At 37.6% G+C, this 25,526-nt stretch overlaps 1 protein-coding gene across 49 annotated transcripts in view; it reads right to left on the bottom strand.

Moving 5' to 3' along the window:
- Window positions 1–25,526, bottom strand: part of ZBTB20 (zinc finger and BTB domain containing 20) — a 1,035,663-nt gene that overhangs the window by 874,060 nt on the left and 136,077 nt on the right. For 39 of the 49 annotated variants that reach the window (XM_064282699.1, XM_064282551.1, XM_064282623.1 and 36 more), the window contains one exon: window positions 6,864–6,971. The exons of 7 other annotated variants lie outside the window; for them this stretch is intronic. The gene's annotated coding sequence lies outside the window, so the exon portion shown is untranslated. Of the gene's footprint in view, window positions 1–4,442; window positions 4,642–6,863; window positions 6,972–22,650; window positions 23,582–25,526 lie in introns of those variants that run through there. 3 more of the 49 variants (XM_064283218.1, XM_064283200.1, XM_064282830.1) reach the window with 2 other exon arrangements.

A 25,526-nucleotide genomic window follows, 5' to 3' on the forward strand; every position in this document is an offset into this window, starting at 1 on the left:
GTGACGACCCCATACACAACTGAAGGAAATACTGCCTGCTCCTGTGTTATCCCCACGATCTACTGACAATGAGACCATGACGATCTGTAGGGCTGTCGCCGGTTGACTTCCAGAAGTGGATCACCAGACCTTTCGTCCTAGTCTGTCTTAATCTGGAAGCTCTGCTGAAACCTGTTCAGCATGATAATAACATGCAAGTCTCCCCTGAGCAGGAAACCCTGGTGGTGTAGTAATTAAGTGCTACGGCTGCTAACCAAAAGGTCGGCAGTTCCAATCCACCAGGTGCTCCTTAGAAACTCTATAGGGCAGTTTTACTCTGTCCTATAGGGTCGCTAGGAGTCGGAATCGACTCAACGGCAGTGGGTTTGGTTTTTTTGTTTCTTGCCTGAGGAAGTGGTGGTGGTGGCATATGAGGTGCACTGGCCAGGGATAAAACCAGACCTCTCTCCCACATGGAAGGGGAGGATTTTACCACTGAAACACCATGTCCGAGCCATCAGTAAGCTCTGCTAATTTTACTTCCTGTGCCAGCTAAGATTGTCACAGTCATGTGATCCACTTAGGAAACAAATGACACCACATCATTCTCCGGCTTAGGATCCTTAATGGAAGAAAAAATGAGAAAAACTTACAAACGCATCCAAGACAGTATTTTAAAATTAAGCTAATACAATAAACTCGGGCAATTTTAATCAAGTAAGATGAAGTAGAACGCATAAATATACAAAATAAAGAATAAGAAAGGCGATACAAATATCAGAAAAGATTAAAATATGTGAGAATATGATGTACAAACATGTACTAATAAAATTGAGAGAGCAATGAAAGGCATGTCACTCTGGGAGAATAGAAATTTTAAAAACTGACTCTGTAAGCAGAACATTTGAACAAACCAAAACCAAAAACCATACCCACTGCCGTTGAGGCAATTCCAACTCATAACAACCCTATCGGACAGAGTAGAACTGCCCCACAGAGTTTCCAAGAAGCACCTGGTGGATTCGAACTGCAGACCTTTTGGTTAGCAACCGTAGCTCTTAACCACTACACCACCAGGGTTTCCTTGAACAAACCAGTAAAAACAAGAAAAAATTATTAATTACAAAAATGTTTCAGAAACAGATAGTTTGAAGGGTGAAGTCTACTAAACTTTCAAGAGTCAAAATAAACCCACAATGTAATGACCACTTCTTACAGTATGGTAAAACAAAACAAACCAAAAAAAAGAAAAACTGATGCAAGGTTCATTTTCTGAGGCTAGCAAAACCCTGATGGTACACCTTCGCCATCTACTATATGAAGCTATTGAGCACTTAAAAAGTGGCTAATCTGAACCGAGATGGACTGAAAGTGTAAAACACACACCAGACATTGAAGACTTTGTACGAACAAATCCAAAATATCTCAATAATATTTTATATTGATTCCATATTGAAATGATAATATTTTGGCTCTATGGATTCAAGTAAATTATATTACAAAAAAATAATTTTCTCTGTTTCTCTTTACTTTGGTAAATGTGGCTACTAAAAAGTTTTACATGATATGTTACATAGGTGGCTCACATTCATTTCTATTGGACAGCGCTGCCATATACCATCTCACAGATAAGGACACAAAACTCTTAAATAAAATTGTAGCAAGTTAAATATGGATATATTAGAAATAATTCAGGATGACCAAGAAGCTGAAAATGGTTTGCCATTAGGATAGCTATTAATATCATGTATCACGCCATTATGATAAAGGAGAAAAACAGGAATTTTCACATGTCTTGAAAAGGCATCTGATCAAAATCAACCATTATTCTTAATTTTAAAATAAAAACTGTTAAGAAACTATAAAAAAATTTCTTTAAACATGATGAAGAATATCTACCTAAAAATAGTTACCATTGAACTTGATAGTGAAAAACACTAGACGTATTCCTACTGAAGTCAAGAGAAAGACAGAAACACCTGCTAGCAATACTACAAAATAAAACAAAACAACCACAACCAAAATGCAAAGGATTAACAGGGGAAAGTAGACAGAATCACTATTGTTCAAGAAGATAACTATTTACATGAGAAATCCAAGATAATAAACCTGAGAAACTATTAGGGCTTACAAGAGACCTCAGTAAGTTGCCTTATATATACAAAATATATATACAAAAAAAAAGCTTTTTTACTATACCAAGAATAATCAGTTAAATATATAATAGAAAAAGTCTATTCCTATCAATGATAACAAACAAAAAGTATAGAGAAATGAACACAAGAAATTTATGTAAACATGTGAAAAAAATAAAAAACTTACTAACGATTGTTCAAATATAACTTGAATATATTAAGATATTTTCCAGGCAGAAAATCTATATGTCAATTCTCCCCAAAACAATTCATAAATTTAATGCAACCCCTCTTAGCGTTCTAATGAAACTGGTGGACTTGATTAAATTATTCTAAAGTTCTTATGGAAGATTAAATAGATAACACTAGCCAATAATCTTTTTAAAGGAGAATAATAAAATGGAACTGATATTACCAAATTTAAACTGTATTTTAAAAGCCACAATAATTAAAGTAGCCTAGTCCTGGTTTTTTTTTTTTAGTCCTGGTTTAGTCCGGGTAAAGAATACAAAGACTGACAGAAATGAAAAGAAAGATAGAAAGGCTGGAAACTGAATACAAAGGCAGGAAGTAAACCCATTTGTAAATTAAGTATTTAGCACATGATAAAGAATGCATTTTAAATCAGCAAGGAAAACATAGATTTTTTCAATTGATGGTGCTGGGACAACTGGTTAAATATTTAGAACAGAGTAAATTTAGAGCCTAGCTCACACTGTATATCAAAATAAAATTCCAGATGGTTTAAAGAGTTATATGTAAACATGAAACCATAAAAGAACTGGAAGCAAATACAGGAGAATTTTAAATCTGATCTTGGGCTGGAGATGGTCTTTCTAAAGCATAAAAGCAAAGGCAGATGCTGTAAAGGAAAAAAATACATAATAATTTAAAAAAAATAGTAGATTCGATCACATAAAAAATACAAAGGTCTATGTATCAAAAACAAACAAGACAAAGAACAAATTTAGAAAAAAATATTTATAATGTATAATAGAATATCCTGTAGCAGTTAAAAACCATGTTCCATGAAAAGTAATTAAAGACCTAAAAAAAATGATTAGCATATACTGCTAAAGAAAGATTTAAAAGCAGTATATATATTACAGTCTCAACTTTGTAAAATATATGTGTGTTTGGGTAAAATGGATCCCTACACATATCACGTTGTTTCTGACCTCCACACTTTTACTGATGCAGGTTCCTCTGTCCAAAGGGATCTCCCCTCCCTCATTGTCTAACCACTTGCCGTGGGGTCCATTCCAACTCACGGCAACCCCAGCGTGTCAGGGTACAACTGTGCTCCACAGGGTTTTCAGTGGCTGATTTTTTGCAAGTCGATTGCCAGGTCTTTCTTCTGGAGTGCATCTGGATAGACTAGAACCTCCAACACTGTGGTTCGCAGCCAACGGCATTTACCATTTTACCATGCAGGGCCTCATGGTCTAGCCATGTCTTATTCATCTTCAAGGATCCTGTTGGAGATCCCTTCCTTCCAGAAGTTTTCCTTGAATTATCAGGCTGGAATATGTGATTTTTTTTTGCCCATAGCACACTGCTGCACACCATTAATATTAACATTATTTGCTCGCATGTATTATCACACTCGTACGATTCAAGTTCCTCAACAGAAAGTGCCATGTTTTATTTCTCTCCGCACTTCCAGTGCCTCGTCCTCTATCTGTCACGCTGTATATGTTACAAAAAACATTGCTTTGAATTAGTGTTGAAATAACAGCTGGTCTTCTAATCAGGATTGTCCTAAAACGGAGCGAAAGTCAACAGGGAAGCCAGGATCACACAGTGTAAGAAGACTGAAGAAAACAGAGCTCCTAATAAGCGTTCATTCCATCCCACGTTCCAAGACCTACCAAAAGCTTCCTTCCAGGTTCCACTCATTGAGTCACCCAAGAATTTCCCGGTTCTGTACTCGTCTTTCCAAAAATATAAAGACATATCTCACTTACAGACTGTGTCCCACAATTTATCACTTAAATTTATTGTCATTTAATTATGTCTCAGTAAGGAGTCTTTTCTCCTTGATCAGGTTTTCAACTCTTGTAGCAAAGAGGCCATGCCTTCTTCTAGTTCGCTGTCTTCTACAAGGTTTCTGGCTCAACAACTTAGTACTTGAATAAATATTTAATACACACTTATTTTTTTATTGTATTTTTAGCTTTGAATTATTTTCTGGGTTTATATACACGCTTCACTTCATAGCGCACATGGAGGGTCCACCTCCATTTCCTCCTTTCTCTATCACCACCCCAGAATGGTGGCTATGGACTGAGTATTACAGAAATACTCACACTTTCTGAGTAAACCCACCTTGTATGGAATCAGAACAGCTGCAGCTGTGCTCTGCTGGCTGTGCCAATCCACAGGCTTTCCCAGTTTTCATGAACTAGGGGAGGGAATGTTGCTACACACTTCTGGGATGAGTCAACGGAGATACCGTAAGTGAGCTTCCCTCCGCAACAGAAAGTACCATTTTTATTAATAAGTACTCAGTGTAGGTCTTCTTAAGCTAAAACATGAGATGAAACACTAGTGGAGATTTTTGTTTGTTAGTCAAAACATTTTTCTACACATAGCTAAGTACACTCAACATCGAAAATCACACCGTGCCATTCAATGCTAAAGTCAACTTAGTGCCACGTTACTTGATATATTCCAAGGATTTTCCTTAAGCTTTCTGACCTCCCCTACACAGAAAATAAAATGGTTAGATTTAAATTATTTAGTGCCAAGTAGAAAAGTCAGCCTTTTCTCCTTCTTCTGCCTTTGTTTCACAAAACCGTTATCAGACATGCCAGGCAAACAACTAAAAACAAAAAATTACATGGTGCAGTTAATTGAAAAACTGCTTTTGCTGCACACAGAAATTGGCACTAAGTGCTGTATTAGCAGGAAATCAGTGATTTTCAATTGACATGGCACAGGAAATCATTTAGTGTCAATTGATATTAAATGGGCAAAATTGTACTGAATTAGTACAAAATGATTTGGTGGGAAGAAATGTGCTTCCATTAGGTGACTTGATATTAAGTGGGCTCAAATGTGGTAAGTTTTGGAGGTCACTAGTCAACAAAAATCAGGGCATGCTATCCAACCCTGAGTACATTAGACTGGTTGCTTTTACCACCCTTATCAAAAGATAAATTAATGTCATATTATCATGACAAAACTGTCTTCCAATGAGCTTTCAAAGGAAATGTAAAATTCGAATTATTTAAATGAGTTAAATTAACCAGTGGTAAGAATCACGACTTCTTGGAACCATTTGGTGGCCATAATCCTTTCAAAAGATATGTTTTAGAGAATTGTTGGCATGAAATAAAAGGCAAAATAATAGCATCTGTTTTATGTAATACGGTCCAGCTTGAGTTCTCTCTATAAAATGGCCTTGACAGTATGCACACAGGACATTATTGGCTGAGTGAGTGATATCATCGGGTATTATGAAGAACTCACTTTGTAGGTCTTTAAAGAAACCCATGTTTTTAAACCTAAGTAATGGGGAAAGAGAAGTACAGAAGGCATGGGAGGGTGAAGGTTAACTGCAAAGAGAACTCTTTATAGTATTCAGTTACTACAGTGAGACCACATTGCATAAAATAGTGTAGATAAATGCCGGGGCAGAAATGGGGATTTGTAAAGGATCCAAAAGGAAACTATAAAACTCACTTGTTATTAATACTATTAAAAAAAAAAAAAAAACTCGAAGCAACCCAAAATAAGCTCGGGTTCTTCAGTGAAAGAACCTCCAACAACACGAGAGCTGCAGGCGGGACCATCTGTAAGGGACAGGCGAGCACAGATTCGCACGGGTAACACACACAAACTTTATTTAGTTACGATAATTACTATTTACAATGCTCACCATTCCTCATAAAATGTCACAATTATTTCTTTTAATGACCTTAGAAACAAAGATCATGAGATGAAGAAAACTGACCCAAGTGTTAAATGTAGTAAGCGGGAGACCAGATGTTAAGCCTACATCGAGGTGACTCCCAAGTCAAGGATTTTAACTCGGTAAGTAGGACTTTCAAAATTGGAACATAGTTGGTAGTTAAAAAAAAAAAAAAAAAAAAAAATCCTCTTGAAAGAATATCTAAAACCAAAACTGTTCTAACACATAACTGGAGCTGTGTACATGCCTAGTGGGCTGTAGGGACAAGAATGAAAATATTGGCTAAATTAATCTGAACTGGGGTGGGGAGAGTTAAGTACAAGTGTGAAGATATTGGCTAAATTAATCTGGACTGGGGTGGGGAGAGTTAAGTACAAGTGTGAAGATATTGGCTAAATTAATCTGGACTGGGGTGAAGGGACTTGAGCAGTGGTTGATCGTGAATATTACTATCAAAAATACTGAGATGTAGCTATTCATTTAAGTCTTGTTTTAAGTGTTATTATTTTTTTTTAATAAACAAATCCACTAGAAGCATTTATTCTTTGTGGTTTTAATACAGAGAATTCTATTTGAATTTCTAAGCAGCACAAATAAATTGAAAATCATGGTTAAATAACTCAGTCACCCTTTATCCTAACGAAAGAAAACGTAGCTATTCAAACAATGAAGTTACACCCCGGTGCCATCAGGATCTCACCAAGTTATGTTTATAAAAAGAAACAAGGAGCTTTTCAGAGTTAAATTTCCAATCTCAAGCCTCTTTATGATGATAAGTGTCACAGGTTCAAAGACTTAAAAGGAAAATTCATCCACATTTTGAAGATACTTACAAACGTAGTCAACAATCTTCAATAACAAAGCTTGATCCTCATTATTGCGTATATAAGTGCAAACACAAAACAAGCTGAAAACTGGGCTGGTGATACAGGCTTTACACTCTACATCGGAAAGATTAAAAAAATTACAAATAAGTAGATCAAAACTCAACCAGTCTGATCAATATACTTAACTACATACACTTATTCAGAAAATTATTAAATATTCAAGAAAGTAAGGAATGAAAATAACATACATTACTTGTTCAATGGACTAAAGTTGGTCCAGTGAACTTATCTCAATACATAATTTACTATATAAATAACACTTTTCCTTGAATTTTTATTATAAAGCTAAAGGCATATTTCACTGAAGCAACTCCGTCTCTAAACATAAAGAATGCATCCAATCTTACAGAAATCACAAATTTCACTGGAATTAGATATTTTTGACACATTATCAGCATTGTTGTGCTAATTCCAATAAAATCCTAAAAATACTGAAAGTTAAATTATATCATACTTCTAAAATCTACCAATATTTGCTTAAGACATCTGCAATACCAAAGTGGCACGATCCAAAGATGCAACATTTTAATACAACATTTTCACTGGCTTTTGGCCACTGTATCTTGTTTATATCTAAATCACACAATTTTTTCACTCTTGTTTAATTTTTTTTCTTTGTATTCTCTCCGTTTCCTAGTGATTACTTGCTTCTTCTCTGACATCATTACTAGATAGTATCTCAGCAACCTGTCACTGTATCCTTGGATAGGAAGAGATAGCATCTCCAGCAAGGTCAATATGAGTCAACTTCATGATAAACCACCCCCCCACCCAAAAAAAAAAAAAAAAAAAACAGATTAAATCTTAAACTGTGGTAACAGAATAACAGTATCTAGAATGACAGAAATGACAGTCCCACACTCATCAGCAATGGTCAGATGACATGATCGATATTGTGATACAGAATGACCCAGAAACACTATAATGTTCTGAGAAAGAGGACAATGAAGGTAGCCAATCCAGAACTCATAACATACAAGGAAGAGTCGAAAGAATTAAAGGTGTTGCATATTGACTACTTATGGGATTGGGCCAATAATTGGGGTGGGAAAGGTTTCAAATGCCTGCAAACTTCTAGTTAGATTTACTCTGTATGGTCTCAAGGGATGTACTAGAATAATGGGTTCAAAACGGTAGATGTAGATATCAACTCAAAGTAAAAAGCATCTTACCATAAGACTTCACAGAGGAAGTGATATTTGAGCCAGGTTTTGAGAGATTAACAGGATTTCACCAGATAGTGACTATAAGGAGACTTCGACTGTTTACAGGAAAAGTAGGCAGTTGGATGAGATTACCCCCCCAAAAAATTATATTAAAAAAGAGCATTTTTACCATATTTTTCTGTGATTCTTCTCAAAGCTAAGAACTGAAATACTGTATCTTGCTGAGCTGTAAATATTTTTCTGATACTGCCTAGAACTGAAGTTATCAGCCAACTATTGTCTGATTTTTATTAGCGAAATATTAAAAAGTTGTTCTTTTTCCCAATTTAATAAATAGTCTTTGCAAAGTCTCTGTTTTTCAAAATTTGTTGTTCCTCATTTCAAGTGATATGGTCTGATAAAATGCTGAATGAATGGCTGAATCATTCATTCAAAACACATTATTCTTCCAGATCCTAACATGTGCCAAGGATTGCAAGGTGGCAGACAAAAATAGAATCAGAGACAGACCATCTGCTTATAATGTTGGGGTAAGCCAACACACAAGAAAAATAATCATTTTATAATTCACTGGGTCTTATTTTAGAGGTATGCGCTCTGGAAGAACAACAGAATGGTGTTTAACTTTCCCAGGAGAATCAGGGAAGACTTCACAGAGGAAGTGATATTTAAGCCAGGTTTTGAGAGATTAACAAGATTTCGCTAGATAGTAAGAAAGAAAGAATGGCACTTTAGGCAGAGAAGGCAATGCGTGCTCAGCGACTTGGAAGTACGCAGTGTGTCTAGAAGAAATGGGGAGACATTGTAAAAGGCTGAAGTATAAGGCATAAAAGAAGAATGAAAAGAAATCTGACAAAGAAGATTTGGTTAAATATCTGAGGTCAATAGAAGACACGCTAAGGTGTTTGGGTTTACCTCGAGGACAAAGGGAAGATATTTTCAAGCAAAGGTGTGACATGGTCAGATTTGAATTTTAGAAAATTTCTGGGTAACAGTGTGAGAACTGACTTCTGTCAAAGATGTTTTTATATGTTTTTTAAACAGCTTTGCTTCTGAAACATGCTGAGGAAGGAACTGAATCCTCTAGCTACTGGTTTCAGCAAGGGTAAGTTAATGGACTCCAGATGGCAACATGTTTTGTTGTTAGGTTTTGTCCAGTGGATCCCAACTCAACGAATCCAGGTGACAGAGCAGAACTGCCCTATAGACTGTAATCTTTACAGAAGCAGATCATCAGGTCTTTCTCCCATGGAGCCACTGGGTGAGTTTAAACCACCAACCTTTCAGTGAGCAGCCGAGCACATAACAAATGTGTCACCAGGGCTCCTTAGATGGTAGAATTACATATTGCCGTTGAGTCCATTCTGAGTCCTAGTGGTCCTACAGGACAGAGCAGAACTGTCCCATAGAGTTTCCATGAAGCACCTGGTGGATTCCAACTGGACAACCTTTCAGTTGGCAGCTGTAGCTTTTAACCACTATGCCATAAAAAAAAAATGCCATAATATATAGAGCCCCTATTTTCAAGAAGGTCTGAGCTTGTAGGTCAGAATTGACTCAATGGTAACTGTTGTTTGTTTTTGACCTGGAGTTCCTGGGTGGTGTAAATGGTTAACATGCTCAGCTGCCTTTCAAGTCCACCCAAAAGTACCTCAAAAGAAAGATCTACTTCTGAAAAATCAGCCACTGAAAACCTTATGGAGGGGTCAAGATGGCAGAGTAGTCAGATGCATCCGGTGATCCCTCTTACAACAAAGACCCAAAAAAAACACGTAAAACAATTATATATATGATGAGCTAGGAGCCCTGAACATCAAAGGCAAAGTTAGGGAATCGGACTAAATGGCAGGGGGAGGGAGAGACAGTTCAAAAGCAGTGAGGAACTGCCAAACCTGACTCAGCAGGAACCAGTGCCCCTTAGACACTAGCCCCTGTAGTGACCACGGCAGGGCTGGCAGTAGTATTCAGGACACAGTTTTCTCAGGGAGAGACACTGAGCCACATAGTCTACTCGCACCTCTGGAACCAGAGAAGAACAGTGCTTTCAGCAAAACCTAAGTACTTGCTTTTATTTTACAGTACCCCCAGCCCCCAAGCTGGCTTCAGTGACTGTTGATTTCCCTGGGCCTGAGACAGGTCCTGCTGCATGCTCTGAGCCATTTGTCCAGCCCTGGAAAGGGAATACATTAATTAATTAGTAATTGGAGGAAAAGATAATCTGCCACTTCCACAAAGCTGGGGAGCTCAGGACAGAAGTGGATCCTGTCCAAGAACAAACTGTCTGTGGACTTTGAACACCTTTCACCCCTGTATGGACCTGTGTGGGCCCATTTCAGGAGACTAGGCCCTTGTTACTGCAACAGTGTATGTACTTGAGGTCTGACTTCAACTGTTTCAGCTGTGCAGTGGAGAGGTGGGTTTTGGATGTCTGACACCACTTTGCCTATTAAACAGGGTCCTCATCTATCCAAATCAGAGGCCTGAGGACTGGTGGCTCCACCCATATCACCTAGCCACCTATGACAGGGGTCCAAGGATAGGTGGTGTCTCCCAGGCCTTACAACAAAAAGCATTGGGTGTCCGTGGTCTGACTGCAGAACCCACCCACCTATGCGCTCTAGGGAACAGGGATACACTTTCCTCACAGACATGTGGGGGATGGTTGTCAGCCCCCCGCTGCAACAAGATATCTGTGCCTACACCAATCACCCCTGCCCCTCTAAGACTGTAGGACTGAGCCTGTACCACACACTTGATGACCAACTACCTAGACACCTGAGCTGAATCCATACAATAAAGTGAAAGTACTCCTAGGCTCATACACCTGGTAACAACTCTAGCCATCTGGTGACAAGATGCTAGAGCTGCAAAGGAACAAATAATCATGTTAGCTCACTCAAGCAGCCTATTTGGGCATATCAAAATAAAACAAAGCAAGAAGCTAGAATACAGTAAGCAAACATAAAATGAATTAATACTATAATTTACAGATGGCTCAGAGAAAACAGTCAGTATCAATTCACATAAAGAAGCAGGCCACGATTGCTTCAACAAGCTCTCAAAACAAAGAATCAAGGAATCTTCCAGATGAAGATATTTGCCTGGAATTACTAGATGTAGAATACAAAATATTAATACACAGAACCCTTCAAGAGATCAGGAAGGAGATCACGCAAACCGCAGAACAAGCCAAGGAACACACATATAAAGCAGTTGAAGAAATTAAAAAGGTTATTCAAGAACATAATGAAAAATTTCATGGGCTCCAAGAATCCACAAGAAGACAACAATCAAAAATTCAGATGATCAACAATAATATTACTAAATTAGACAACTCAATAGAAAGTGGAGAAGCAGAATTGAGGAAATGGAAGACAGAATTAGTGAAACTAAAGATAAAACACTTGTCAACAATATAGTCAAAGAAAAATCAGATAAAATAATTTAAAAAAATGAAGAAACCCTAAGAATCATGTGGGACTAGATCAAGAGAAATAACCAACAAGTGACTGGAGTACCAGAACAGAGAGGGAGAGCAGAAAATACAGAGAGAATTGTTAAAGATTTGTTGGCAGAAAACATCCCTGATATCGTGAATGAGAAGATATCTATCATCAAACTCCACGTAAGGTAGATCTCAAAAGAAAGTTACCAAGACATATTATAATCAAACATGCCTAAACCAAAAATAAAGAGAGAGTTTTAAGAGTGCTTAAAACTCACCTACAAAGAAGACTCAATAAGAATCAGCTCAGACTACTCAGCAGAAACCACATAGGCAAGAAGACAATGGGGTAACTTACATAAAGCACTGAAGGAAAAAAAATGCCAGCCAAGAATCAAATATGCAGCAAAACTGTCTCTCAAATATGAAGATGAATTTGCCCATTTCCAGATAAACAGAAGTTTAGGGAAGTCACAAAAAACAATCCAAAACTACCAGAAATACTAAAGGGAGCTCCCTGGTTAGAAAATCAGTAATATCAGGTATCATCCCAAGACTAGAACACAGGACAGAGCACCCAGATGTCAACCCAGACAGGGAAATCACAAAAATAAATCAAGATTAAAAAATGCTCAAACAAGGAAACAGTGATATCATTATGTAAAAGACGGCAACGTTAAAACAATAAAGAGGGACTAAAAAATGTAGTCATAGATCTTTCATATGGATAGGAAGTCAAGGTGATATAAAGAAATAAAAGTTAGGTTTAAATCAGAAAAATAGCGGTAAATATTAAGGTGACCACAAAGGAGACTAACAATCTTACACATCAAAATACAAGAAAAACATAAAGACTCAGCAAAAACAAAATCAACAACAACGAATAGCAGGAAAAGACAATATGTAAACATACACTACTCACCACAAAAAAATTAAGTGGAAAAAAGAAACTGTCAACAACACACAAAAAAGACATCAAAATAACAGCACTAAACTCATGCCTATGCTTAATTATGCTGAATGTAAATGGACTAAATGCACCAACAAATAGACATAGAGTGGCAGAATGGATTAAAAAAACACGATCCATCTATAAGCTGCCTACAAGAGACACACCTTAGACTTAGAGACACAAACAAACTAAAACACAAAGGATGGAATAAAATATATCAAGCAAACAACAATCAAAAAAGAGCTGGAACGGCAATATTAATTTCTGACAAAATAGACTTTAAAGTTAAATCCACCACAAAGAATAAGGAAGTACACTATATATGATTAAAGGGACAATGTACCAGGAGGATACAACCATATTAAATATTTACGCACCCAATGACAGGTCTTCAAGATACATAAAATGAACTCTAACGGCATTGAAAAGTGAGGTAGACAGCTCCACAATAATGGTAGAAGACTTCAACACACCACTTTTGATGAAAGACACAACATCCAGAAAGAAGCTCAATAAAGACATGGAAGATCTAAATGCAACAATCAACCAATTTGACCTCAGACATATACTGAACACTCCACCCAACTGTAACCAAGTATACTTACTTTTCCAATGCACATGGAACATTCTCCAGAATAGACCACATACTAGGTCATAAAGCAAGCCTTAACAGAATCCAAAACATTGAAATATTACAAAGCATCTTCTCTGACTGTAAATGCAAAAAAGTAGAAATCAATAACAGAAAAAGGAGGGAAAAGAAACCAAACACTTGGAAACTGAACAACACCCTACTCAAAAAAGACTGGGTTACAGAAGAAATTAAGGATGGAATAAAGAAATTCATAGAATCCAACAAGGACGAAAACACTTCCTATCAGGACCTTCAGGGCACCGCAAAAGCAGTGCTCAGAGGTCAAATTATAGCAATAAATGCAACATCCAGAAAAAAAAGGGGGGGGGCTAAAATCAAAGAATTATCCCTACAACTTAAACTAATAAAGAGCAACAAAAGAAACCCTCAGGCACCAGAAGAAAGCAAATAATAAAAATTAGATCACAATTAAATGAAATAGAGAAAAGAAAATATAAAGAGCTAACAAGGCCAAAGGCTGGTTCTTTGAAAAAAATCAACAAAATCGATAAACCACTGGCCAAAATGACAAAAGAAAAACAGAAGATGAAGCAAATAACCCAAATAAGAAATGAGATTGGTGATATCACAAGAGACCCAACTGAAATTAAAAGAATCATAACAAATTACTATGAAAAATTGTGCTCTAACAAATCTGAAAACCTTGAAGAAATTAATGAATTTCTAGAAATACACTACCTACCTAAACTAATACAAACAGAGGTAGGACAAATAAATAAACCTATAACAAAAGAAGAGATTGAAAAGGAAATTTAAAAACTCCCAACAAAAAAAAAGCCCTGGCCCTGACAGCTTCACTGAAGAGTTCCACCAAACTCTTAGAGAAGAGTTAACACCACTACTACTAAAGGTATTTCAGAACATAGAAAAGGGTAGAATACATGCAAACTCATCCTATGAAGCTGGCATATCCCTGATACCAAAACCAGGTAAAGACACCACAAAAAAAGAAAATTATAGACCTATATCTCTCATAAACTTAGATGCAAAATTCTCAACAAAATTCTAGCCAATAGAATTCAACAACAAATCAAAAAAAAAAAAAAATCCACCATGACCAAGTGGGTTTCATACCAGGTAGGCAGGGATGGTTCAACATTAGAAAAACAATTAATGTAATTCATCATAGAAATAAAACAAAAGACAAGAATCACATGATCTTATCCATTGATGCAGAAAAGCCATTTGACAAAGTCCAACACACATTCATGATAAAAACTCTCTGCAAAATACGAATACAAGGGAAATTCCTCAACATAATAAAGGGCATTTATACAAAGGCCAACAGCCAACATCATCCCAAATGGAGACAGTCTGAAAGCATTCCCCTTGAGACTGGGAACCAGACAAGGATGCCCTTTATCACCACTCTTATTCAACATTGTGCTGGAGGTCCTAGCCAGAGCAATTAGGCTAGAAAAAGAAACTGAGGGCATCCAAATTGGTAAGGAAGAAGTAAAAGTATCTCTATTTGCAGATGACATGATCTTATACACAGAAAGTCCTAAAAAGTCCTCAAGAAAACTACTGGAACTAATAGAAGAGTTCAGCAAAGTATCAGGATACAGGATGTCTATAGATACAATGCAATTCCTATCCAAGTTCCAATGACATTTCTTCATGAGATGGAGAAACAAATCACCGACTTCATACGGAAGGGAAAGAGGCCCTAGATGAGTAAAGCATTACTGAAAAAGAAGAACAAAGTAGAAGGCCTCACACTACCTGATTTTAGAACAGTTATACTGCCACAGTAGTCAAAACAGCCTTGTACTGGTACAACAACAGACACATAGACCAATGGAACAGAATTGAGAATTCAGACATAAATCCATCCACATAAGAGCAGCTGGTACTTGACAAAGCCCCAAAGCAGGTTAAATGGGGAAAAGACAAATGGTGCTGGAATAACTAGATATCCATCTGCAAAAAAATGAAACAAGACCCATACCTCACACCATGCACAAAAACTAACTCAAAATGGATCAAAGACTTAAATATAAAATCTAAAGTGATCAAGATCATGGAAGAGAAAATAAGGACAACGCTAGGATCCCTAATACATAGCATAAACAGTATAAAGAACATTACTAACCATGCACAAAGACCAGAAGAGAAACTAGATAACTGGAAAAAAAAAAAAAAGAAAAGCTCCTAAAAATCAAACACTTATGTTCTTCCAAAGACTTACTAAAAGAGTAAAAAGATTACCTACAGACCGCGAAAAAGGTTTTAGCTATGACATTTCCGATCAGCGTCTGATCTCTAATATCTACATGATACTGCAAAAACTCAACAACAAAAAGATAAATAACCCAATTAAAAAATGTGCAAAGGATATGAACAGACACTTCACCAAAGAAGACATTCAGGCAGCTAACAGATACATGAGGAAGTGCTCAGGATCATTAGCCATTAGAAAAATGCAAATCAAAACTGCAAAGAGATACCATCTCACTCCAACGAGGCTGGCATTAAATCCAAAAAACACAAAATAATAAATGTTGGAGAGGTTGTAAAGAGGCTGGAACACTTATACACTGCTGGTGGGAATGTAAAATGGGTACAACCACTTTGGAAATCGATTTGGTGTTTCCCTACAAAGCTAGAAATAGAACTACCATGCGATCCAGCAATCCCACTCCTTGGAATATATCCTAGAGAAATAAGAGCCTTTACACGAACAGATGTATGCACACCCATGTTCACTCCAGCACCGTTCACAATAGTGAAAACATGGAAGCAACCAAGGTGCCCATCAATGGATGAATGGATAAATAAATTATGATATATTCATACAATGGAATACTATGCATCGATAAAGAACGATGATGAATCCATGAAACATTTCATAACACGGAAGAATCTGGAAGGCATTATGCTGAATGAAATTAGTCAGCTGTAAAAGGGAAAATATTTTATGAGGCCACTATTATAAGAACTAAAGAAATAGTTTAAACATAGAAGAAAACATTCTTTGATGGTTATGAGGGTCAAGAGGAAGGGAGGGAGAGGGGCATTCACTAATTAGATGCTAGACAAGAACTATTTTAGGTAAAGGGAAAGACAACACACAATACAGAAGAGGTCAGCATAAGTAGGCTAAATACAGAAAAGGTCAGCACAACTGGACTAAACCAAAAGCAAAGCAGTGTCCTGAACACAACCAAATGCTTCAAAAGCCAGGGTAGTAGTGGCAGAGGTCTGGGGACCACATTTTCAGGGGCATCTAGGTCAACTGGCAAAATAAAATCTTAAGAAAACATTCTGCATCCGCTTTGGTGAGTGGCATCTGAGGTCTTAAACACTAGCAAGTGGCCATGTGAGATGTATCAATGGGTCTCAACCCACCTGGAGCAGAGGCAAATGAAGAACACCAAAGACATAAGGTAATTATGAGCCCAAGAGACAGAAAGGGCCACATAAATCAGAGACTACATCAGCCTGAGACCAGAAGAACTAGATGGTGCCCGGGTACCCCCCTCCCCATTACCGCCCTCACAGGGAACACAACAGAGAATCCTTGAAGGAGCAGGAGAGCAGTGGGATGCAGACCTCAAATTCTCGTAAGAAGACCAGACTTAATGGTCTGACTGAGACTAGGAGGAGTCCAGAGGTCATAGTCCCCAGACCTTCTGTTAGCCCAAGACTGGAACCATTCCCAAAGCCAACTCTTCAGACAGGGATTGGACTGGATTATAAAACAGAAAATGATACTGGTGAGGGGTGAGCTTCTTGCCTCAAGTAGACACATGAGACCCTATGGGCAGCTCCTATCTGGAGGGGAGATGAGAAGGCAGAGGGGGACAGTAGCTGGCTGAATGGACGCAGGGAATACAGGATGGAGAGGAGTGTGCTGTCTCATTAGAGGGAGAGCAACTAGGAGTATATAGCAAAGTGTATATAAATTTTTGTATGACCTGATTTGTAAGCTTTCACTTAAAGCACAAAAACAAAAACAAAAACAAAAAAAACCTATGGAGCACATTTATACTCTGACATGTATGGGATCACCATGAGTCAAAGATGAGTCAATGGCAACTTTTTTGTTTTGTTTTGTTATGTTTTTGTTTGTTTTTACCTTAGTTGCATTATTAAGAGTTCCCATTAAACGAGTGGGGGCTACTTGGACAGACTGGCCTGAAATGTAACAGGAACAAGCGTTTTTAAACAGTTAAAGACCAGTTTGGTACATACTGGAGAAAAGACAGTTAAGAAAGATAAAAATACAACCATGGGTTCAATGGGCTTTTAAACTTGTCTTTCAGAAGTTTCCACTTATTTTGAAAAAATAATAATACATATATGTGAATCACACCTAAGGTTAGTAAAGGTATTTCAGATTCATCATCTCTCCTCTCTGCCTTGAACCCCGTCATGACCACAGGAAAACATTACCATCACCACTTTACCAGGAAGGTTCGTAATCAATTGAATTTCTTGTACAGTTTATACACTAAAAACAAAAAAACCAAACCCAGTTCCGTTGAGTTGATTGCGACTCATAGCGATCCTATAGGACAGAGTAGAACTGCCCCGTAGAGATTCTAAGGAGCGCCTGGCAGATTCGAACTGCCGATCCTTTGGTTGGTAGCTGTAGCACTTAACCACTATGCCACTAGGATTTCTTATACACTAGTTTTTTTTTTTAGAGTTAGTAAATAATCATGCCAAAATCAAACGTCTACTTTTCAAATTATAAGTCCAGTCCTTTCTTAGTTCCTTTTGTCATGTTCCACAAGTGAAAAAAAGTTAAGAACAGGACCCAGTTAAGACAAGGAGATGACAGAACCACATCACCCAATGCCACTCTGTGAAAAATGAAGAGGAAGAGAATACGAACACTTTACATTGGCTTGCACATTCATTAAATGCATGCTTTCCTGACAATTAGTTTGGAAGAATTCATATACCAAAGAAAATTATGACCCATATTCAGGGTCACCAGGAATTTACCTTGAAGAAGCTCTTTACATTTTGTTTGTTTGTTTGTTTAGGTTGATATTTTGTTGACCAAATGACTAGCAAGAAATGCAGAGAGGACCTAAAAATTATAATTTGGGACCTAAAAAGTTCCAAAGGACTATAAATCCCTCATGGAGAAATTAATACTCCTTGCCCTACATCATCAGATCTTTAAAATTAGGCAAAAAAAAAAAAAATTCTGAGTACTCAACAGTGAAATTATTTATTTAGTAACATGGAAAGTCTCCCTCCATCTATTTCTTAAAAGGAAGTAGTTATAATGACCCTGCCTGGATTATAAGAATAAAGAATTTTTTCTTTTCTCAGAGAATTTATTCTAGCAGACTAGAGGTAACTCTTGATTCTGTTTCTCCTCCACTCCTTGTAGGCAGCCAAGAGCTCAGTCCCTCGCAAGTTACCTTTACTGGCTAGTTGATAATCTCTGACAAAACAGACTACCCAAAACCCACTGCCGTCGAGTCGATTCCGACTCATAGCGACCCTATAGGACAGAGTAGAACTGACCGATAGCGTTTCCAAGGAGTGCCCAGCGGATTCAAACTGCTGACTTCTTGGTTAGTAACGGTACCACTTAACCACTACGCCACCAGGGTTTCCAGACAGACTACCGTAGACTGAAACTGGCCATTCAACTGTTATGTAGCTAGAAAGAAGGCAGAAGTCTCCAGTAGGCTATAGGGAAATTTGGGGTGTACAGAGAAGTTGAAAAAGAGTAGTTGACACCAGCAGAGTCTCTTTTTAAGCTCGACTTAGTGTCCCAAGTACTTAAAAATCTATGGCCATATACTCTACCCCATCAATGAAGGAAAAATCAATTTTGAAACATTTTGTTCACTTTTTATAAAAGCAAAACCATGTTAAGGTCCATATGCAAGGCCTAGCCAATGGATCATTTCATCTGAAAATTAGCAGCTGAAGCCTAACCAAATGCAGAGGAAATCTCCATTTCCATCTTGAAAAAGAACAGAGTTGATCTTTTTGAGTGCAACAACGAGTCTAGAAATAAAGGAACCAGTATATTTTCATAGAGTTAAAAAAAAAAAAAAACACACATTTATTGAGTACACGGGAAAACAAATATTCTCTCTCCCTGTCCCCCGAATCCTTTTTTTGTTTGACCTCGAATGGCCTACTTGCTAAGTTACAAACTGCCAGTTTCAGTGTATGTTCCCACACATGTGCAACAGACATTTCATATTTTCCCCTTTGGATTAAAAACTAAAGTTACATTTCACAATGAACGCTAAGCTTGTTAGGTAAGATTCACTTAAACCTAGAAAAAGGAATTTGTGTTTTGGATTTCCTACACATTTGAAACATGTCCATGCGATCTTTACCAAGATCTTTTCCATGTTTTATCGTCATCCAATGATTTTTCAGACAAGAACAAAAAAGCATGTAAAGGAGGACTAATATCTTTGATCGCGTTTCAATTCCAAGTTAAAGCTAAGAATTTTTGTTTGTTTGTTTTAACACGAAAGGACAAAAATAATTTTTTGAAAAAATATCTCAGTAAATTTTTCCATTAACTTCTATCTTTAGAAATTCTGGTTTGCCCAGTTTGGGGCTTTCTAAAAATGTATGCTCTTTTTCCTTGCCTGAATCCTGAAAATACTGTTTCTATTGATAATATTTCAAACAGTCTTAAATCATGAATTCTCTAAAATATCAGAATAAGTCACATCTCATATATGTTAAATTTAAAAGTAAATATTAACGTTCAAAATATATCCTCTGTGAAAGTTTATAACATCTTTAAATGAATTTTAAAAAAGTAGTTGGAACCAGAAATGAATATATCATCTGCATTCATGGTCAAAAAGAACATTTCAAGATCTATCCTGAAGTACAACGATGTCAGTGATAGGATACTATCCATATGCCTGCAAGGAAGACCAGTTAGTTAATATGACTATTATTCAAATTTATGCACCAAACACTACGGCCACAGATGAAGAAATTGAAGATTTTTACAAGCTTCTGCAGCCTGAAATTGATCCAACGTGGAATCAGGATGCATTGATAAAAAACTAGTGATTGGAATGCAGAAGTTGGAAACACAGAAGAAGGATCTGTATTTGGAAAATATGGCCTTTGTGACAGAAACAATGCTGGAGATCGCATGATAGAATCTTGCAAGGCCGAGGACTTCTTCATTGCAAATACCTTTTTTACCAACATAAATGGTGACTATACATGTGGACCTCACCAGATGGAATGCACAGGAATCAGATCGACTAACTATGAGGAAAGAAACGAAGGCAAAGCTCAGTATCATCAGTCAGATCAAGGCCAGTGACCAACTGTGGAATGGACCATCAATTGCTCATATGCAAGTTCAAGTTGAAACTGAAGAAAATTAGAACAAGTCGATGAGTACCAAGGTATGACCCTGGGTATATCCCACCTGAATTTAGAGACCATCTCAAGAATAGATTTGATGTGCTGAACACTAATGACCAAAGACCAGACGAATTGTAGAATGACACCAAGGACATCATACATGAAGAAAGCAAGAGGTCATTGAAATGACAAGAAAGCAAGAAAAGACCAAAATGGATGTCAGAAGAGACTCTGAAACTTGCTCTTGAACATTGAGTAGCTAAACCAAAAGGAAGAAAATGATGAAAGGAAAGAACTGAACAGAAAATTTCAAAGGACGGCTCGAGAAGACAAAGTATTATAATGACATCTGCAAAGAGCTGGAGATAGAAAACCAAAAGGGAAGAACACACTCAGCTTTTCTCAAGCAGAAAGAACTGAAAAAAAAAAATTCAAGCCTTGAGTTGCAATAGTGAAGGATTCCATGGGGAAAATATTAAACGATGCAGGAGGCATCAAAAGAAGATGGAAAGAATACAGAGTCATTACATCAAAAAGAACTGGTTGACATTCAACCATTTCAAGAGGCAGCATATGATCAGAAAGCGATGGTACTGAAGGAAGAAGTTCAAGCTGCACTGAAGGCATTGGCGAAAAAACAACCCTTCAGGAATTGACAGAGTATCAACTGAGATGTTTCAACCAACAGATGAAGCATTGGAAGTGCCCACTTGTCTATCTCAGGAGATTTGGAAATCAGCTACCTGGTTAACTGACTGAAAGAGATCTATATTTATGCCTGTTCCCAAGAAAGGAGATCCAACCAAATGTGGAAATTATCGAACAATATCATTAATATCACACACAAGTAAAATTTTGCTGAAGATCATTCAAAAGCGACTGCCGCAGTACATCGACAGGTAACTGCCAGAAATTCAGGTTAGATTCAGAAGAGGATGTGGAACCAGGGATATCATTGCTGATGTCAGATGGATCCTGGCTGAAAGCAGAGAACACCAGAAGGATGTTTACCTGTATTTTATTGACTATGCAAAGGCATTCTACTGTGTGGATCATAACAAATTATGGATAACATTGTGAAGAATGGGAATCCCAGAATACTTAATGGTGCTCAGGAGGAACTTGTACATAGATCAAGAGGCAGTTGTTTGAACAGAACAAGGGGATACTGCAAGTTTTAAAGTCAGGGAAGGTATGCATCAGGGTTGTATCCTTTCACCATACCTGTTCAATCTGTATCCTGAGCAGATAATCTGAGAGGCTGCACTGTATGAAGAAGGAGGGGCATCAAGACTGGAGGAAGATTTATTAACAACCTGTGTTACGCAGATGGCACAACCTTGCTTGCTGAAGGTGAAGAGGACTTGAAGCACTTACTGATGAAGCTCAAAGACCACAGCCTTCAGTATGGATTACACCTCAACATAAAGAAAACAAAAATCCTCACAACTGGGCCAATAGGCAACATCATGATAAATGGAAAAAAGATTGAAGTTGTCAAGGATTTCATTTACTTGGATCCACAATCAACACCCATGGAAGCAGCAGTTAATAAATCAAGAGACGCATTGCACTGGAGAAGTCTACTGCGAGAGACCTCTTGGAAGTGTTGAAAAGCAAAGATGTCACCTTGAAGATTAACGTGTGCCTGACCTAAGCCATGATATTTTCAATCGCATCTTACGCATGTGAAAGCTGGACAATGAATAAGGAAGGTGGAAGAAGAATTGACATTTTGGAATTGTGATGTTGGCGAAGAATATCAAATATGCCATGGACTGCCAAAACAACAAACAAATCTGTCTTGGAAGAAGTACAACCAGAATGTTGCTTAAAAGCAAGGGTGGCGAGACTGCATCTTACATACTTTGGACATGTTACCAGGAGGGATCAGTCCCTGGAGAAGGACATCATGCTCGGCAGAGTACAGGGTCAGCAGAAAAGAGGAAGATCCTCAGCAAGGTGAACTGACACAGTGGCTGCAACAATGAGCTTAAGCATATGGATGATTGTTAGCTCTGCGAAGGACCAGGTAGTGTTTTGTTGTGTAGTACATAGGGTTGTTATGAGTCGGAATTGACAGCACCTAACAACAACCACCACAACAACCTAGGAGTAGAGTTTTGAGACACAAAGTTTTACTCTGCACTTTCTTTGTCCCTTTTTTCCTCTTCTATCATTCCTACCTCCTTGCATTCTTAAGCCATTTATTTGAGGATTCCAGGAGAGGTTTCACATTATCTAAGACTAACTCTTGGTATTCTTGCTTCCAGCCAATCTAGATTCATCCCTTCTTATACCCTAATGAGAAAAAAAAAAAAAATGCCTTAGTCCATAAAGCTGATTTTGATTTATAAGAGCAAATATTATTTCTAGGTACCACAATATTTTTTTCTCCAAGCTTCAGACCTCAAATGAGAGGTTCAAGTTTGATGTGGCTCAGTCCTATTACCTGGTATATCTGAAAGGCAAAATGATGATAGTACAGAAAAGGGGGGAGAAAAAAAAACAGTTAAACCAGATGATATTGGTTTCTGGACTTGAATGAGTATTCATTACAATTTTGTAAAAAATGAAATTATTTGCTCATTCCCCAGATCAGTGATTTTCAATCCTGGCTAATCCTAAGAATCACTTGGAGAGCATTTAAAATACACCAATTCCAAAGCCCCACCCCCATACCAATTACATCGCAATCAGCAGTGCCAAGTTTAAAGCTTACCTATGGCAGCTTTTTTTTTCTTTTTTGTGAATGTCTTAGCAGGCTGTTTTTAACCTACCCGAGTCTCAGATTCCTTAGGTCCAAAATAGACATGATAACTGCATATTGTGGATATTGTGAGGATGAAAGCACCAGGAGCAGTGGCTGGCTGGTAGCACCCACTCACACAGTTGGTGGTGGTGGTGCTATGGGAGAGCTTTTGCAGCTCTGCAGGAGTTAAGCCAGTCACTGCTACAGAAGGGAAACGGTGCGCCTGTGAATAGGAAGAAAGGACATTCTTCCAGCATCAACCTTAGCAAGCAGTGAGCTATGAGACCAGGAAAGAAAGCAGCAAATCCTACTTGGGCTTCCTGTGATAGAAGTTAGGCTCAATGAAGTGCCCGCAAGCCACATGCAGGACCACAGAAGGCTCAAAAAAAAAAAAAAAAAAAAACAACCAAACTCGTTGCCGTGGAGTCGATTCCAACCCATAGCGACCCTATAGGACAGAGTAGAAGTGCCCCATAGAGTTTCCAAGGAGCGCCTGGTGGATTTGAACTGCTGGTCCTCTGGTTAGCAGCTGTAGCACTTAACCACTACACCACCAGGGTTTCCACAGAAGGCTCAGTGGTGATTTTTCTTTGGTCTATATAATTTTTCTCCAGTGGTTGGACTTTCTACAATAAGCATACATCACCTTATGATGTACAGGGTCAGCGGAAAAGAGAAAAACCCTCAACAAAGTGGACTGACGCAGCGGCTGCCACAAGGGGCTCAAGCATAACAATGATTATAAGGATAGTGCAGGACCAGGGAATGTTTCATTCTGTTGTGCATAGGGTCGCTATGAGTCGGAATCAGCTCAACCTAACATCTTATGATAAGTAAAAACAATAGAGCTACTTTCATTTGAATTAAACACATAAAAAATTAAACACATAAAAATACGGAGAAACTACTTTTTTCTAAATTTATACCTGTACAGGGTACTTTGTCTACTGATTCCGGTCTCACTGTCTTGATTGTCCCTACACTTCCTTAAGGGGAAAAAAATATATGGCAGGTGACTAAAATGTAATGAATCCTGCCAAATTCATGGCATTCTGGGGCTCTCCAGAAAAGCACTAATAGGGACGAGCTTTAGAATAGAAGTAATAACTACATAGAGGGGAAGGGGATAGAAACATGAGATCTAACCCTTCCTTTCAAGAAATGAAGGACAAAAATCTTCAGGATAGAGGTTCTTTCTTGTTCTTACCCCCTAAATTTAAACTATGATCTGAATCTTTTACTCTACACCCTCTTTATCCTCATATTTTAAGACCGTAAGATTGTTTCTCATACTATCAGAATCCACTAGGCCACCTGAGGAGAATTCAACAAACATGTGGACTACTGATTCCAGTTGGAAGGACACTATTCCTTGCAGTCGTTCATCAGTGTATCTCCATTCGGCTCAATGATGAGTTGTTCAGGCTATAGATCAGGTTCAACGTGCAGAAATTTTTTTTTTTTTTTACTTTTCCCTTCTACTGAATCATAAACATCATGATTTACAATTATAAATCTTTGGGATGAGAAGCAAGTTGGAGACGGTTCTGTCAAATAGTTCTATATACTTTGCAATAAACATTTGCCCAGAGATTACGGAGTGGTTTCTCATTGAAGACCATCGTCAATATGTGTCAGATGCTAAGTCAACAATTATAAGCCAATCAAACCTATAAAGGTTAAGATGTAGGGGAATTGAGTCTTAATCCATCCTGTGGTAAGATTCAGTCCTATAAGTTGTTAGAAGAAAAATCCTTTCTTCATTCTCTGCACCTGGAAATTGTCTTTAAATGGGCTCAATAAGATAGCATCAATTTCTTGCCCCCAGAATAAAGAAACACATCAAATGTTGAGGCAAGAGACAAATTCTCAGTGATCATGGAGCCATTTCCACCAGGGGCTGTATTCTAAAGAAAGCCTGCTATCTTCATCCTCAACCAAAAATCATTTGGCCCTAAATTAATAGGTTAATCTTACTTAAGAACTGTAAGTCATTATAGGCATTATAAATATTATAAAGAAATATTTCTCTCATCTCTCATTCATACTTGCCAATTCAATCTATGACTTGGCTTTCAGGGGACACTATTTTTATTCATATAACAACAACTCTTCTTGCTATGGGCAAGGCTGATTCCCCATACTATAACAATGACACCTTTTCAGGCAACATCACAGCTCAGAAAATAATTGTTAAAAACAAGCAAACACAGATCTCTATCATAGAGTATGGGTTTTAGCGATAAGCAGAAAAAAAGTTATCAAGCATTTCTCTCTCAGATATTCACCACACAAATGCCAAGAGCTGAT

Source organism: Loxodonta africana, chromosome 1 (assembly GCF_030014295.1).
Source record: "Loxodonta africana isolate mLoxAfr1 chromosome 1, mLoxAfr1.hap2, whole genome shotgun sequence".
Taxonomy (NCBI): Eukaryota; Metazoa; Chordata; class Mammalia; order Proboscidea; family Elephantidae; genus Loxodonta; species Loxodonta africana.